Source organism: Ovis aries, chromosome 17 (assembly GCF_016772045.2).
Source record: "Ovis aries strain OAR_USU_Benz2616 breed Rambouillet chromosome 17, ARS-UI_Ramb_v3.0, whole genome shotgun sequence".
Lineage (NCBI taxonomy): Eukaryota > Metazoa > Chordata > Mammalia > Artiodactyla > Bovidae > Ovis > Ovis aries.
In genome coordinates this window covers 48,566,762-48,582,307 of record NC_056070.1, presented here as the reverse complement: position 1 = coordinate 48,582,307, position 15,546 = coordinate 48,566,762, and the positions used below count along the sequence as shown (strand labels likewise).

At 45.1% G+C, this 15,546-nt stretch overlaps 1 protein-coding gene across 1 annotated transcript in view; it reads left to right on the top strand.

The window, feature by feature from the left end:
• Window positions 1-15,546, top strand: part of TMEM132C (transmembrane protein 132C) — a 447,599-nt gene that overhangs the window by 336,663 nt on the left and 95,390 nt on the right. The gene's annotated exons all lie outside the window — the stretch shown is intronic.

Sequence of the window (15,546 nt, the reverse complement as noted above, 5' to 3'; positions counted from 1 at the left end):
TCCTGAAGCTGATTCTCTAGGCACTGGCTTCCCAAAGTACTGACGTCTGTCTGATGTGGGATAAACACCACTGTGTCCAGAGTGTGAAAACATAGCTCGGAGATTATTTGGTCATCTTACTTCCTTTAACAGACAGGGAAACTGAGGCCCAAGGAGGGGCCAGGGTCAACCAGATGTCTCAGTCAGAGTTGTTGATTGCAGAGCAAGAGAAAGCAGAAGGATGGACTTAGGAACCAGCTAGAGCCAGTGAAACACAGAGAAAATGGCAGTAGTAACCAGAGCAGGGGCTTTGAGGCAGCGAGGTCAGCCGGAGTCAGCCATTCAGCCTCTCCTTCCTTTTTCTCTTCTTTGCAATACTTGTGGTCAAGGTCCCAGACGAGCGCATCTGGCTGGTTAAGAAACCGTGTCGGCCATACAGCGCTGGAAAAACAAAAGACTCAGTCACTTCATCTTTAGAGTAGGGGCCAGGAGGCAAGGGTAATGACCAGAAATTACCCTCCCATCACAGCTCAGGTGTACCCTCCCATCACAGGTGTAATGGGAGGTTAATTCTCCAAGAGGAAACTGACATGCTATTTAATCATATTAAATGAAGTGGCTGCTCTCTGAAAGGAGAAGCAGCCACTCCATCAGGGTTATGACCATCTCTTGATTCCCAATCCAGTGTTCCATCACACTGGGCTGTCCTCTTTGTGGGTCCCAAGACGATGGGAAGCATGGCTTGAAGGATCCGCCTTCCCTGTACACGTAGCATAATAACCCCCTCAGACTTAAAGTCACCACTCACAGGCTGTTCTGACTAAAAGCCCTCTGTTAACATTGATTTGGTCAAGTGCTTTGTCATCCCCACAGTGCAAGGCACTCATATATCTGAGGACTTGACTCTCAGATGCAGGTGGTTCTTTTTGGCTCATCTGTTTTCTATTAAGGGTGCTTTCAGGGCACTTAATAAAGGCTTTTCCGAAATTGGAAATGCCAAGTGGTGCAAAGACACTTAGTTGAGTTGAGAGGGGATGGTTTGGTGAGGAGGCTTGGCCCCATGCCTGTCTTTAGGACACTGAAGGGCCTCTGGAAACTAAAAGGAAGGTTTGTAAGGGCAAGCTGGGCTACCCCTTTGACTTCCCCGTTGAGCAATGACAAACTGCAAATTCGGAATGAATTATCAAAGCTCTGCATTTTAACAGTCCACCTCCAGAAGTGAGTTTCCTTCTTGTCACCTTTTCTTCAGGTGACTTTGCCTTTCCCAAATCAGTTTAACCAGTTGGATGTGCCTTTGGGGGATGTTACCAATAAGAGGAGCTAAGAAGAACAGAAGTTCGTTTGCAGTATGGCCAGCTGATGCAAACAGCAATGGTCTCCATGGATCTTGATGCTGGAAGGCTACGACAAAGGAACCTGTATTCATTAGACTAATAAAGATTTATTCATCTCCTCCCGTGTTGCCAGACACTCTTTTTGGCATTGTGGGAGAGGGGACAACAGATAACAAGATGGAGAAAGGGTTTCATCTTAAGAAACGTGCATCTCAATAGGGAAGATAGAAATTGAGCAAAGGAAAACCAAATAATACCTTCAATCTTGATAAATGCAATAATGACAGAGTGAAGTAAGTCAGAAAGAGAAAAACACGTATCATGTATTAATATATATAATAACATATATATATATAGCTGCATGTAGATCTAGAAAAATGGCGGTGATGAACCTATGTGCAGGGCAGAAATAGAGATGCAGACTTATGGACACAGCAGGGGAAGGAGAGGGTGGAATGAGCTGAGAAGTAGCATGGACATACCTACGCTGTGCGTGCCTGCTAAGTCCTTTCTGTTGTGTCTGACTCTTTAGATGCGCCATGACCCTATGGACTCTAGCCCGCCAGGCTCCATACATGGGATTCTCCAGACAAGAATACTAGAGTGGGTTGCCATGCCCTTCTCCAGGCCATCTTCCTGACCCAGGGATTGAACCCACATCTCTTACATCTCCTGCATTGGCAGGCAGGTTCTTTACCACGGGCTCCAGCTGGGAAGCCCACACCTCCATGTATGAAATAGATAGCCAGAGGGAAGTTGCTGTATAACACAGGGAGCCCAGCCTGGTGCTCCGTGGTAATCTAGAGGAGTGGGATGGGATGGGAGCTGGAGAGAGGTTCAAGAGGGAGGGGACATACGTATACTTTTTTGGCATTGTTGTATGGCATGACCAACACAATACTGTAAAGTAATTATCCTCCAAATTTAAAAAAAAAATGATGACTCTCTAGTCATGTGACTATTTCCAGAGGATGGGTTTTGGAAAATGTCTGCTTCAGTTACTCGTCCAAGTGTTTGAAGGTGTTGGTTAAGTGCCAAGAGGGAGGCATCCGTGCAAAGAGCAGCCAGGGAGAACAACAGAGATGAAGTGGGAATGAGCTTGGCATATTCGTGGAGCAGACAAGAGTCTCAGTGTAGCCGAAGCATCGTGATCCAGGGAGAGGAGGCAAAAGATGAGCTCAGAGGGAGAGGATGGGTCCAAGGAATGGACTTCAGGTTCTGTTCCACCTGCAACAGGAAGCCAGGCAGGCTTTTAAGGACACATATGGCCTTAGGAGGTGTGTATTATAGAAAGACTCCCCCCTCTGACTCCTGGGAAGAGAACCGGTGGTGGAAAAACAAGAGAGTAGAATCTAGTCACACAGGCAGCCACAATGGTCCAGGAGGAAGATGAAAAGGGCTTGGATTCAGGAGGTCACAGTGAACAGACAGAAGTGAATTGACTCAAGATGTATTCATAAATAAATTCATTTGTAATTTGCATCATTTTTTAGGCTGCACATATGAGTGATATCATATGATATTTGTCTCTGTCTGTCTGACTTCACTTAGTATGATCATCTCTAGGTCCATCCAAGTTTTACAAAACAGAAACAGACTCACAGACATAGAAAACAAACTTACAGTTACCAAAGGGAAAAGGGTGAAGGGAGAGAGAAGTTAGGAAGCTGGGATTACCATATACACTACTGTATATGAAATAGATAATCAAGAACCTTCTGTATAGCACAGGAAACTCTATTTGATACTTTGTAATAACCTCTATGGGAAAGAATCTGAAAAGGCACTGGGCTTTGCTGGTAGCTCAGACGGTAAAGAATCCGCCTGCAATGCAGGAGACCTGGATTTGCTCCCTGGGTGGAGAAGATCCCTTGGAGGAGGGCATGGCAACCCACACCAGTATTCTTGCCTGGAGAATACTCATGGACAGAGGATCCTGGTGGGCTACAGTCCATGGGGTCACAAAGAGCCGGACGTGACTGAGAGACTAAGCACAGCACAGCACATATATGTGTGTATAACTAATGACTTTGCTATACTCCTGAAACTAACACGGCATTGTAAATCAGCTATACTCCAATATAAAATTTAAAAACTGATTTGGTGAAATGAATAAAATGGCAAAAAAAAGGAGAGAGGGATTTGAAGGCAGAGTCAACAGGTTTGGTTGAAGGAGTGAGTAGGGGGAGGGAATGTGGGAAAGAGAGAAATCAATCATTGTTTTGTTTGGTGGATTAAAGGTTCGAAGGGTTATGGTCCCGTTTACCACAGTGGAGAAGATCAATGATCCAAGGATGACAGTGTAGTAAATGGATAATAAAACCTGTTTAAAGAACTAGAACTCTCAGTATCAACCAGCACCTTCCTCCTTTTAATCTATGTTCTAAGTGGCTGAAGAAGATGGCAAAGAGAAGCTACTTATGCTGAGTCGCGTTACCCCTTCTCTAATCTCCCCCATCCACTCCATCGAAAGTACTGATTTCTTCTCTCGCTAACTTCCATCTCCCCCTTCCATGGCGCCTCCCAATGCAAGCCACCATGACTCTTCCCTTAGGTTATCTCTTCTCCTTCTCCTTGCCCTTCCCGAGCCACTACATTCTGCTGAACTGCTACTGTTTGTGTGGGAGTCGTGTTGGAAGTGGGCTTCCCCTGTGGCTCAGAGGTAATGCAAGAGCTGCAGGAGATGTGGGTTCAATCCCTTGGTCAAGAAGATCCCCTAGAGGAGGGAATGGCAACCCACTTCTGTATTCTTGCCTGGAGAATCCCATGGACAGAGGAAGCTGGTGGGCTACAGTCCATAGGGTCGCACAGAGTCAGACATGACTGAAGCAACTTAGCATTCATGCACATGTTGGGAGTGTATGTCAGCTTTTTGCCTGTTTGATCTCTTCCCTGCCCATCCTCCAAAGTATGTGTCAGGATCCCTCACCAACTGAATTATGGCTTGCTGCCCAGATGTTAGGATATGTCTATAACCAGCTTCATTGCACTCCAACCAGGCTTCTTTTGATCCTGAAAAGAGCTCCACCCACAGTGTCCCCTCTTCCTAAATTCCCTTGCCTCATTTCCTCTGACTTAACGCCCACTCAGAGTTCAGGTCTGAGCTCAAATGTCCCCGTTTTAGGGAAGCCCTCTCTGATCCTCTTGGCTGAGTTATGCCAGGGTCGGGAATTGCACTTGATTGTCCTTGTAGCCTAGTCCTCACCACATCTTGCGGTCATCGCCCATCTCTGCTCCTACAGTAAAGCCAGTCTCAAGAGAAGAACCTTGGGCTTCTCACTCAGCATCACCACACAGGGGCAGTGCCGGGTCTTATAATAGGTGCTCGTTAAACATCTGTTGGACAGATGTGTTATCAGTCCAGCCAAACAATCAGCAGATTCTACAGTGGATGTGAGGGTACCTTCTGCTGAGCTGCTGTTGCTTGTGTGGGAGCCGTGCTAGGAGTGTGTGCTGGCTGTCTGCCTGTTTGGTCTCAGATCCCTTCCCTGCCCTTCCCTTGCTCTGTGATCCTCCAAACTATTTGCCAGGATCCTTTACCAACTGAATTATGGTGATGTTTAGCCAGTGGGAGGCACCAGTGAGAGGTCAAAATAGGATAGAAGAAAGAAGTCAGGATATTTTGCTGCCCTCTCTGCTTCCTTTGGTGTCTCAGGGAGTGGGTTCTTTGTCTCCTTGGCTCTTCTCCTGCTGCTCTCCCCCGGTGACCTAGCTCCTGGGGTCACCAGTTTCTCCCTCTGGCCATTAACCCTGGAAAGAGGAGCATGTTTTCCCATTGGTAGTCTCTGACTGCCTTGCCATCTTCCATTTGACCTCTCTGACCCTCCAAAACCTTGATAACTAGAATTAAATCCTCTTTACAGAACTCCTGTCACAGGCCCGATTTTCTGACTGCTGGCCCCAGTGCAGAAAGCATCCAGAGGAGAGTCTAGTGGGTGGAGCTTCCTGCAGCCCTGGGGAACCCAGGGCAGAGACGAGGGACCAGGGTGCTAGAACCTGGCTCTGCATGTGTGTTTTGGATGGGATTGTGGTCTTGGTGCTTCTGAGTTTGGCACAAGAGTAAGGTCTCTGTATTTGAAACTGTTCCTGTAAACAAAATATAAGAAGAATTTCTCTCTCTTTTTTTTTTTACCAATTTTATTAGGATATAACTGACATGTGCATGCTAAGTGGCTTCAGTCCAACTCTGTGCGACCCTGTGGACTGTAGCCTGCCAACTTCCTCTGTGCATGGGATTCTCCAGGCAAGAATACTAGAGTGGGTTGCCATGCCCTTCTCCACAGCAGTGTAGAAGTTCAGGATATACAACATGATAAATTGACTTGCATACATCATGAAACAATGCCCACAATAGTTTTACTGAACATCCGTCATCTCATATAGATACAATATTAAAGAAACAGAATATATATATATATATATATATATATATATATATATTTCTTTTTGATGAGAACTCTTAGTATTTACTCTCTTAACTTTCATTTATAACATTCAGTAGTGTTAATTATATTTATCATGCTATACCTTACATTCTAGTGTTTCATTATCTTATAACTGGAAGGTTTTTGACTATATTTATTCAATTCTCCTCCCTCAATCCCTGGCAGAATAATTCTACTTACCTCTGGCCTCACATGGGGATAACCTTGGAAGCTTTATTAGGGGAAAAAAATATGATATCAAGGCACACCACAGACCACCTGAAGAGAAGTGAGAAAGATGTTTTTGAAAAGCACTGGTGTTTTGGAAAAGCCCACCAAGTTATTCTGACATGCAGCTGGGGTTGAGGACATTATATAGAAGAGCAGAGATCATGAGTATAAATTCTTTCAGAATGAGGATGATATGGACCCCAAAACCAGAAGGAAATGGTAGAGTGAGAATCAGACTACCTTCTCACCTCAGCTGGAACCCCACCTGCTTAGAAGACACCAGGGCAGTGGGATGCTACAGAGGGGAACAGGGACCAGAACAAAGCCACTCCAAGACGTGTCACATCTGGCTAGTCTTCTCCCTGTATGAGGAATTGATCAGAGGTTATAGGAACACTTGCGGAGGTCTCTGAGCCACTGTGGACCATATCACATTCACTTGTGTATCTCAAGCACCAAAGTACATGCGTGGCACAAGAGGGGAGCTTGCTAAGTGCTTGATGGATGGATGAATGGACAGACAGGTTGGGTGGTGAGTGGAGCACACTCCTATTTTCTATTTGGAAAATAAAACTTTCCTTTATCCCCTCTAGTCCTTTTAGTCTTGGCTGTTCATGCTGCCACAGAGACCCTCAGCTCATCAATTACAGACATTAACTGTAAATTATACTTTTGCATAGTTAATTCAGCCTCTTCATTATGTATTTAGTGGGGCTCAGCAGGCATAAAATTCAATAGCAAGCTTTGGAGCAGATCCAACTTCTGTCTTCTATGGTATTTGGAAAAGGCGAAGTTTTAGTAGTGGACCTTGGAGCGTGTCTTTCCTGGAAGGGCTCCAATGGACTCTGCTTTTTGCTTCTCTCTTGGAAGGAGTTCAACCCTTCTGGGAAGGCTGATAGCTTCAAAGGCTGCATCTCCCCTCCTCTTCAACTAAGTGGGGACTCCTTCTCCCTTCTTGCATCGAAATGAATTTTAACCTGACTAGTGGAAGGAAAGAAGAGTGTGAATATCAGGGAACCTGGCTTGGGGAGCATCACTCTCATTCATTATTCATTCAACAAATATTTATTGAGCTTCTCCTGAGGGTCAGCACCATGATGTATCACAAGGATATCACAACAAACAAGACAGTGTCCTTGCTCTCGTGGAGTTCGCAGTGGAGAAAGGGTAGACGGGCAGATGGTGAGGGACCCAATGCATGCAAATGTAGAAAGCATTGTGTGATGATGTAGATAAAGTGGCTGGCTGAGCCATGGATAACAGGGTGAAGATAGTGATGAGTGAACCCCAGTGATGTCCAGGGAGAAGCAGGTGCAAAGGCACTGAAGTAGAGGGGAGCTTGGTGGCTTTGAGTGGAATAGACTAGAGAGAAAAATGGTAGAGAAAGAAATTGGTGCAATAATGAAGAGAGAGAGGCATTGTATTATCAGGATCTGGGAGACAAAAGCATTGCTGATCCTAGGGCCAGGCTAGAATGGTCCCTCAAAAAACACTTAAACTCTGGGACTTCCCTGGTGGTCCAGTGGTTAGGAATCCACCTGCCAACAGAGGGGACATAGGTTTGAATCTCTGGTCTGGGCAGCTCCGACATGCTACAGGGCATCTGAGTCCACATGCCACAATTACTGAGCCATCACTTTACAGTCTGTGCTCCACAAGGAAGTGAAGAGTAGCTCCCACTTGCCAAACTAGAGAAAGATTGCATGCAGCAACAAAGACCCAGCAGAGCCAACATAAATTGAAAAAGCACTTGCTCTGCAATATTTAACTCCCACCAACAAATGTAGTAGGTGTGTTTCCAACCTACAAATCCATTGTGCAAACTGTGTATATGTATGTGTGCATATATATACAACTCTATTTCTCTGTCAGTGCATCCAATGTCTGCCTTAAGCCCCCATTCTGCCTGGAGGCAGAAAACTTAATCTGGTTCATTTCAAGTCTACTAAGGCATTTCAGGTTTAAACTCAAATGATAGTCTTTCAAACTCTGCCCTACTTTCTTCAAAATTGACCCAAGTGGGAAGGATGATGGCTTTGAACTGTGAGGGAACCTTAGGTCTTCAGATACGGTGCCCTTGCTAGGTGGAGGGCACATCCTTCAACCTTCAGGTCTGGCTGATACGTTTCATCTACAGTAATGCTGTCTGGTGATGGGATGTGATCATGGTTCAGTGCTGATGTTCATGAGGTTTCCATGTTTCTGCCTAGTCTCTGAGGGTGTTTTCCATGACATGTTTTCCTGCAAGATGCTAACTTCAGTAACCTTGCCTGGAACCAGGTGAAAATTCCATTGCTTTCCTGTACTTCTCAGACCTTAGGAGGCTGGGAAGTGGGGTAGGCTCCTTCTCAGGCCCTCCCTGCCCCTGGCATCTTGAAATAATCCTATCTGACTTCTACTGTACCCTGCTGGAAACATACGCTGGAGATGCTAGGGTCCCTTGGGAATCAAGGGAAAGACTTGTATCAGTCAGCACCATCATGTGTTATCCATTGCTGTGTAACAAACAGTCCCAAATTTACCATCTTGAATCATCTATTATTTCTCAGTAAATGGGATTTTCTGGGCAATTCCTCTGTTGGCTTTTCTTAGGCACTTTTATGGAGCTATATTTATCTGATACAATAGTTTGGGGGTGGGATAACTGGACATTTGTCTCTCCACATGATCTTGCATCTGGGCATCTTCATGGCCTGATTGGACACAAGAGATGGATTCAGTGTGTTCCCTGTAGAGTAAAGACCACCATGGCAGCACCAGTAAGCCAGCCAGGTGCTAAAGAGCCCTAAGAGTCTGCTGGGCAGTGTGTAGGTCCACCTGCATCTCTGAGGCCCTCTTAGCACCTTTACTTCCTAAGGGCCTCCCAGGTGGTGCTAGTAGTAAAGAGCCCACCTGCCAAAGCAAGAGACTCAAGAGACGCGAGTTCGATCCCTGGGTCAAGAATATCCCCAGGAGGAGGGCATGGCGGCCCACTCCAGTATTCTTTCCTGGAGAATCCCATGGACAGAGGAGCTGGGCGGGCTACAGTCCACGAGGTTGCAAAGACTCGGAAACAACTTAAGAGCCTGCTGCACAGTGTGTAAGTCCAGGGTTCTTTTACCTGCATTTCTGAGGCTCTCTTAGCAGCTGCACTTCCAAAAGTGTAACCTAAATTTAGCTAAAATTTCAGCAGCTTGAGAAATAATATTTTACACATTCCTCATATCTTGGGTCCATATAAGCCTCAGGTTCCACAGCAAGGAAATTAGCAGCCAGCAGGAGTGTGTGACCACAACTGAACCTTCAACTCTGTGGCCAAGGGCTCCCTGAAGCCCTTGTGGGAGACTTCCACACAGTTGGTGTCTAGAAGAACTAGAACCTTCCATGCTCTTTCTCTCCACCTAGCAAGGGCACCACTTGGTCCCCTTTTGTTTGGCTTACCTATGATCCATCTCACCAACTCATTTCTTTCCTTTAATTTTTTAAAGATTTTTTTTATGTAGATCGTTTTTGATGTCTTTATTGAATTTGTTGCAAATTTGTTGAATTTGTTCGTTCTATGTTTGAGATTTTGGGCCAAGAAACTTATAGGATCTTAGCTCTCAGACCAGGGATTGAATGCACACCCCTTGCATTGGAAGGTGAAATCTTAACCACTGGACTGCTAGGGAAGGCCTCATTTCTCTTAGTAATCATGTTAGAGACATTACTCATGTCTCGAGGGTCAGTGTGAGGCTCATATCCAAAACTTTGATTCCAAAAACCATGTATTCATGCTCACCCACCATACTGAAGAAAGAAAAACAAGTGACAGGATCTAGTCTAGTCAGATTCAAGGGCACAGCAGGATCCATACTGGCTGCCTGGAAAAGATGCTTAGACCAGGACCCAGGGACCTCAGAGAAAGTCTTATCTTTGCCCATCTGCTGTGTTCAGCAAATCCCAGGACACATGGCCTTAGGAGGACAAAGATACACAAGTGCAGTGAGGTTATTGAACAGGAGAAATACTGTTGCTGTAACAAGAGCTACCATTTGATGGATAGTTGCTATTGTATGTATTCAGCTCTACACATGTTCTACATTTTATACTTGCAACAGCCTCATAAGGGTGGCTTAAGACAGATCAAGAAACCAATTTTCCTACCGGTAAAGTTAGGGATTCTTCAAATTTGCTGCATATTAGAATCACCTGGGGGCTTCCCTGGTGGCTCAGCAGTAAAGAATCCACCTGCAGTGCAGGAGGCTGGGGAGACACGGGTTCAATCCCTGGATTTGGAAGATACCCTGAAGGAGGAAATGGAAACCCACTCCAGTATTCTTGCCGCAAAATCCCATGGACAGAGGAACCTGGCAGACTGTGTAGTCCACAGGGTCACAAAGAGTTGGACATGACTGAGCATGCATGCACTGACTGAGAACCACCTGGGAAGTCCTTAAGAATCCCAGTTCCCAGGTTCCACTGCAGGCCAGTGAAAGAAGATCCTTGGTGTGGGACCCAGACCTTAGAATTTGTTAAAGCCCCTTTGCCAAATAATAATAGATTGTCATCAAAGTTGAGAACTAGTGGGTTTGTTAGTTCCCATATGGGTTCATTAATGCTTCATGTCACACCCATACTAAAGAGCAGAGTCAGAATTCACACCCAAGGGTGTCTTATTTCAGAGTCCATTGCTGGAACACCTGTCCAATACAATTGCTGTGTAGACCCTAGGAAGCAAAAAAAATAATATTAATTATAACCATTTAGGAGCAAAATGCTTGGTGATCACAGAGGGAGAGAGCCGTTTTTGGTGGAGCAGTAATGTTCAACCTTGACCACACATTAAAATCACCTGAGCTCTAAAAATACTACCATCTGAATGACATCTCTTGAAATTCTGATTCCACTGGTCCAGGGTAGACCTGGGTATCGTTATTATTTTTTAATCTCCCCAGATGATCATAACATTCAGCAAAGGTTGAGAGCCCTCGTTTTATAGAAAGGGAAGGCTCGGATTACTTCCTTAAGGGTTGCAATTTTCCTTTGAAGCAATGTCATTGCATCAGTATGATTTGTAGTAAAGTATTCTCTTCCCTCATCCTTCCACATTTACCTGCGCCTATAAATTTTTAAGCTGTGGGGACTGGGATAGAGAGAAGGGAAAAGAATTTAAGTCTGAGCTCAGTCTAATCCAAGGGTGTCTGGAAACAGGACAACTTTCAACAGCTTTTCCCCTGTCTCTGCCTTTCATCATTATCCTGCATTCTGATTTCTGCCTTGTATGCTAATTGCAGGGAACAGGAATGGAAGAGTTGACTCTCTCAATAACAGATCAAATCCTTTCTCGCTGTCCTGACATATTGGATTAGGCTATGTTATCTCAGCTCAGCCAATCAGATATCTCCACTCAGCACTTTGAATGTGGGATTAGTGATGCAAAGCACCAAGGACAGTAGAAAATCCATTTTGGCGTCAGCAGTGGTGTCCCATCTAGATAGAGATGGTTTTGTCCAAGTTTCTCATTATCTTGTAACTTTCCTTTTCTCCCACCTATTCTCCATGTGTTTTTCTCCACACTTCCTAGTAATTTTGAGACATGTGTTAAGTTCCCTTTTCTTTGTCAGTCAGCCCAAGGTGTTTTCTGTTACTTGCAACTTGCAGCCAAACTAATATACTTCAGCACTGTGGAGAGCTCCCAGAGATTATCAGGGCATTCATGTGGATGGTGGGGTCAATGGAACTATCTAATAAAGCCTTTCCCAGAGCGGATGTATGTGTCCTTTGCCTTCATGAAATACACATGAAGTAAAATGAATAAAACAAAGCCTGAGCCAAATTATTCTGTTCTCTAGGAGCTGCTTCCCTATAGTAAGGTTGATTTCTTCATTTTGTTAGTCTCATTTCTTTCTGCAGTCATTAAGCTGTCAAGATTGGCTGATGGCTCTGAAGCTGAAATTCCTTACACCCTATAGTGGGGAAGTAAAGTCCTTTTGGCTTCTTAAGATACACCAAGACTTCATTTTCTTACAAGACAGAGTTCAATAACTAAGAGGTTTGGTAAATTGGGTTTCCAGTAGTCCAAACTTTATTGTGACTGTTGGGGGAATTTATTTGTTTTTTAGTAAGAGCTTTTTTTAAGCCAATTTTGAAAATTTCTTTCGAGAGTTACTATTGTAAATCTACACTATTGATTTTGCAAGTGGTCGTTCTTGGTCGCTCTCTGGAGTCAGTTAAATGTTTAAATTTCTCTCTTTATTACTCCAACGATATCATAAGCCCCATATAGGCTGGCAAGAAGGGTTCTTGGTTCCTCCAAGGCAAAAAGCTTAACAAAGATTTTGGTTGGCTCAGAAAGAGGAGGAGAGCACAGCCACAGACAGAACTGCAGGCAGATTTCTTTTCTTGGCCCCATCTGGGAGCAAAGTGGATCGCACCATGGCATCAGGTCTGACAGGAATAGCTACTGAGTAAATGCACTGTATCCAAATCTGAAGAGGTTCCAGTTCATGATGAATGGCAGAGAGTCAGCATCTGTAGTCTGACTTGTTCTCAGGGAACTCCTAGACCAGCCCTATAAGGGCATGTTTCTTTGTTTCGTTTTTCGGCTGTGCTGGGTCTTTTCTGCAGCACAAGGGCTCTAGAGTTCTTGGACTCAGTGATTGTGGTATGTAGGCCGCTCTGGTTGTGGCGCCTGGGCTGAGTTACCCCCACAGCCTGTGGGGTCTTAATTCCTGGAGCAGCGATTGAACCTGTGTCCTCTTCACTGGAAGGCAGATTCTTAACCCCTGGACCACCAGGGAAGTTCTTAAAGAGGTAAGTTTTAAAGGTGGCTTTAGACCAAATCTAAAGTCATAGAGAAGGAACATACTGTCAAATCCTGCTAAAAACCGGAAGAACTCACATTTACTGATGTTTCGTAGTGTTAAGTTCTGTTCTAAGTGCCTGAGACATATTTGCTCATTTGTTTAATCCTCATATCAACTGCATGAAAGGGAAAGGATTTGAGTCCCCACTTGCCAAGTAGGGGAAAGAGGGTAGAGTTGCCCAAAGTAACCCAGACAGTAATAGGTGATGCCAGTAACAGGTGACCTTTTGACCTTAAGCTCAAAAAGTCTGTTTGGCAGGTGACAGCATATGGGTCGTGACACTGGCTATGTTCCCCTGAATGAGTCATGGGTCATCTTCTATGGGTTCTGCTCTCTACATCTCTATGAGAGTAGAACGCATAGAGTCACAGATTCCATTCTCTCCTTCCCTTTCCCACTTCCTTCCTGTTTTCATTCTTCAATAAAATAGTTCTTGGTACTTCCCTGGTGGTCCAGTGGTTAACAGTACACCTTCTAGTGCAGGGGACGTGGGTTCCATCCTTGGTTAGGGAATTAAGATCCCACATGCCATGAGGCAGCTCAGCTCTCTTGCTGCAACCACTGAGCCTATGGGCCACAGTTAGAGAGACAGCTATAAGCCGCTATGAAAGAGCCTATGTGCTGAAACTGAGACCCAATGCTGTCAAAAATTAAAATTAAAATTAATAAATATTTTTTAAAATAAACTACTCCTTGGATGCCCAATATTTACATGTATCAGTGAATCTGCTTTAGCCATAGTGGTTGCGATATGGAGGAGAGGAGTGTCTTAAGGACCAATTTCACCCCCATAGCCAGCATCATCACATCCCCTGGGTATACACTAAGGGTCCCATGGACCACAGTTTGGAAATCACCACACTGCATCATACTTAGGTCAGGGGTCTTCCACCTCAAAGAGAGAGATGAGTTAAAGGGACATAGTCAACTCTGCAGCATTATTCTCAGTGTAAGCGTTCCTTCGGGGCCACAAATAGAATCTTTGGACAGCTGGATTTTGGCCACATGCAGTACTCAAAAAGTGAATTTTATTGAATAGTCTGTCAGATAACCAACAGCTGTGTCCCCCAGCAAGCACAGCCAGTGGCCAGCTCTTCTGCAGATAAGGAGATACCAAGGATGAGTGTTCTTGCTAAGAAGGCAAGGTGAAAACCCCTGAAATGAGAGATGTCTTTAGCCCAGTGAAAGGAGTGGCTGGCCAGAGTGTGTGGGAATGATGTCTAGAAGTTAAGCAGACCCAGATTCTTGCAGGCCTTACCTGCTGAACTAAGAACACCAAGAGGTCTCCAAGCTTGGAAACACTCCAGGTTCCAGACACATCTCGCTCATTTTCCAAGGCAAATAATTCACCCTTTAAAAAAAAAAAAAAAAGTTTATTTGTCTGCGCAAAGTCTTAGCTGTGGCACTCAAGATCTTCAGTCTTCCTTTTGGCATGTGGGATCTCCAGTTGTGGCATGCAAACTCTTAGCTGCAGCATGCAGGATCTAGTTTTCTGACTAAGAATCTAAGCTGGGCCTCCTGCACTGGGAGCTCAGAGTCTTAGCCACTGGACCACCAGGGAAGTCCCAGTAATCACTCTTGATGTTGTACAGACCATGACTTGAGGTTCCAGACACTGGGTTTGTTTGCCCTCCCAAAGGGATAGCCAGCATCTCAGAAATTGCTATCTTCTGGTCCCCTCTTCCAGCCCAGAGTACTGGAAGGGAGATTCAGGAGTCCTGCCAGGTGCTTTGGTTGGCCCAACAACCTTGCTGTTAACCTCTTATCCCAGCCACTGAGCAGGGCTAAGGGTAACAGAGTGAGGAACAAACTTTCTGGCTGTTGGGCAAGCTGTGAAGATTGAGTACGTGCATCCTTAACTGATGATCATCCCCAGAAAAGGGGAGGGTTCTCCACCACTCTAGACAGTGGTACCGGCACATGCTTGAGATACAGTGTTACCATCTTTGGTGTTTCTTTCTTGATGTGCCATGGAAAATCCCCCTCAATTCACCCGAAAGCACAAGGCATGCCCAGTAGCTGCCAGCTGAGAAAAATGCTGTTGACCCACCACTTACAACAATATTCAGCCCAGAGGCAAAGAGCACTGGGGGTCCTTCTGCCTGGCTTCAGGGCTTCCCAGGTAACTCAGTGGTAAAGAATCCACCTGCCAGTGTAGGAAACCCAGGTTCCATCCCAGGGTCAGGAAGATCCCCTGGAGAAAGAAGTGGCTTCCCACTTCAGTACTCTTGCCTGGGAAATCTCATGGACAGAGGAGCCTGGTGGGCTATAGTCCATGGAGTCACAAAAAAGTCAGAAAAATCTCCCTGGCCCGCCCTACAAACCCAGCTATATGCCTGGTATACCCTTCTTTCTTGTTTCCACCGATATTGATTCTTTTGATTCAGTAGCTCCAGAAAACCTCTCCCATTTTCCCATCTCTAACCTCCTAAAACAAGGGCTGGCAAACTTTTCCAGTAAAGGTCCAGATAATGAATACTTTAGGCTCCTAAGGATATATACTACCGACATAATTACTCAATTGTGTGCTCATAACACAAAATCAGCCAGAAACAAAACACAAACAAGTAGGCAGGGCTGTAATTCCAAAGAAACCATTTACGAAAAAACAGGCAGCAGGCTGGATTTGGCCGACAGACCACAGTTTGCCCATCTCTGCCCAGGAGAAATCTCCTGGTGTCTTGTAATTCCATACTCAACTCCCCAGCTGAATTAGAGGAAAATGTTGTTGAGAGCACAGAGCTGGGAATT